Genomic DNA, 2,560 nt, shown 5'->3' with positions numbered 1-2,560 from the left:
CCACGCAGTGGCTCAGGGCTTGATGGGGGAGGGATAGCCGAGCGGCTAGCTGATGTCAGCCCTGTTGCGGTTTGCAAGCAAGTCGATGACTTCGTCTCTTTGAGACTGAGCGTAATGCGTCAAGTACGCGACGCTATGGCTGAAAGCCAAGACACGCAGAAGGAGCATGCAGATGCCAAGGGCAGAAGCAATGTTGAGAGGTTTGAGGTCGGAGACCAAGTTTTATTAAACGCTAAAAACCTACCTACTCATGCAGTGTCTGCAGTCTTCAAAACGAAGTTAAGACCTCGGTTCATAGGACCATTTAAGGTCGTGGCCAGGAAGGGCCTAGCGTATACGCTCAACCTTCCGAAGAAGATGCGCGCGCATCCGGTCTTCTATGTTGGCTTGCTTAAGCCATACCAAGACCCTGCTCAGGTGAGCGCGGAGGCGTTGGCACCAACGGTGGCTGGGCCACGGACAGCTGCAGGGCAGCAGGTGGTAGAGCCACGGGAGGCTGAACGACAGCAAGTGGTGGATCCACAGATGGCTGATCAACAGCATGTGGCAGAGCCACAGGTCGCGGAGCGAAGTGCTCGAGATGCAGGAGCAAGGCAAGCTGAACGTTCAGCCGAGCGACTGGACGCTCAAGGTCCGAGACCTGGTTGTGAGTCAACAGTGGTGGCTCTAACCTATCCACAAGGTGGATCATCTCTTCTAGATCGACCGATGGGCGGTGAGCGTGAGCGTTCGCGTCGTGGACGCCGGCGTCGTATGGACGCAGAACCGTTTCGGCAAGTGCTGACTCTCCCCACGAGAGCCCAGCTGAGGCAAGGCCTCCTCCAGCTCTGCTCGATAAGCATGGTGAGCTCCACTTTCACGTGGAACGCCTTGTGGCGTGGCGTAGACGCCAGGGTCGTACCCAGTACTTGGTGAAGTGGAGGGGTTACCTCACTCACAGAACTCATGGGAGTTTGAGGCTATCCTCCGGCAAGATTGCCCTGACGTCGTTGACGCTTACGACCGGGCACATCATGTGCCGAAGCGCCACCATGGCGTGCAAAAGCGTCGCCAGGCGCTGGGCACCTCCCACTAGAGTGGGGAGCGATCAGGTCAGTAGTTGGGCTCAGGCTCTGACCAGTGGCTGCAGCAGCCAGCTCGTACGTATGAGCGGTGCTCGCAGCGGGAGCAAGAGGTGGAGAGACCTCGTGGTGATAGGGACATGGTCCCGAAGGAAGCAGGTGCTTCGTGTTGTGCTGAACAAGGTTCAGGCACAAGCGTCTCGATAGACGCATAGTCCTTTTGAAACAACTTGCTCGATGAGCATGATCCAAATGTGGATGCGCTGTATCAGCGAAAGTGGTGTCCTGAACGGGGATCGAACCACTGGCCTTTGGCTTGACAGGCCGGAGCTCTACCATTGAGCTATAAGGGCGATGCCCGTACGTCAGTCCGAGAACGGACCACTCATGGTATGAGAGGGCTGCGTCCGGGTGGATTTGAACCACCGACCTGTGGCTTCTAAAGCCAACGCTCGACCATTGAGCTAAAAGGGTGCTGCCCTTAGGCTTGTCCAAGCGTGAACAATCGTTCATGGAACGAGAGGGCTGTGCCCTGGTGGGTTCGAACCACCGACCTATCGCTTGTGAAGCGAGTGTTTAACCGCTGAGCTGTTGTCGACGACTCGAATGAGTCAAGAGCATTGCTCTAAGCGGTTTGCAGCTCTTGGAGTAGGCGCGGAGCGCGAGCGTAGGTCTGAGACCGCTTGAGAGCAAGATGCGCGCTGCGCTTGGAACATAGGGCCGTGGGCCGACGACGAGAAGTTGGGCATTAACGGTGCGTAGGCGTTTGTGAGCTCACGGAGCTGTACAACGCTGGTGTGAGGTGTAGTAACCTCCGCCGTCTTAACAAGACGTGACCTCGCTAAGGAGAGTTTCGAGAACGGAATGTTCTCATCTTAGTGGGGGAGAGTGTAACGGGGTTACATAGTGTGGAACACACAGGGGTACGAAGTACCCGGAGAGGTAACAAACGCTCAGTACATAAGTTGGAGAGTTAACAAGGTCTCTCAGTACGTTGGCTGAAAGCCACACGTTATGCATTTGAGTAGGTTTAACTATGCTAGATAGTTAAAGAGATACATTTACCCCTAGGCGGCTTGGCCGCAATAATAGTAAATAAAAACACTTCTGGTTTTGAAGCATAAAAGTTAAGGTATTAACTTTGAGCCCTGGTCTTGGGCTGTAAGTGTCCTTTGGATAAAAAACTTAGTATTAGTGACTCTTTGAGTCGAACGTCTTCCTCTGACGCTAAAGCTACGGCAGCCCCGCTGCAACAGGTATCAGCTTTACTACCATTGATAGTAATTTTCTACGGCTATGGGCAAGCTCGTGAGCGCGGCGTCGACTGCAAGGCGGACAGTTCGTGGGCGCGGCGTCGTCGGCAAGGCGTCCAGAGCGTGGGTGCAGCGTCGGCTGCCAAGGTGGAAAAGCGCGTATGCGCGACGTCTGCCGTAGCTGGTAGTAAGAATAGAGCTAACGGTCTCAGACTATTCCTGTGTAGAAACTATCCAGGGGGAGTC

At 54.9% G+C, this 2,560-nt stretch overlaps 1 non-coding gene across 1 annotated transcript; it reads right to left on the bottom strand.

Annotated features, from left to right (window-relative positions):
• Window positions 1–1,463: 1,463 nt before the first annotated feature.
• On the bottom strand, window positions 1,464–1,537 carry PITG_31664. The gene has a single exon. It is a non-coding gene; the product is annotated as a tRNA-Leu (tRNA).
• Window positions 1,538–2,560: the final 1,023 nt, after the last annotated feature.

The sequence above is a fragment of the Phytophthora infestans genome, genomic scaffold (genome assembly GCF_000142945.1).
Source record: "Phytophthora infestans T30-4 supercont1.555 genomic scaffold, whole genome shotgun sequence".
Classification (NCBI taxonomy): domain Eukaryota; phylum Oomycota; class Peronosporomycetes; order Peronosporales; family Peronosporaceae; genus Phytophthora; species Phytophthora infestans.
This window is presented reverse-complemented; position numbering and strand designations above follow the sequence as displayed.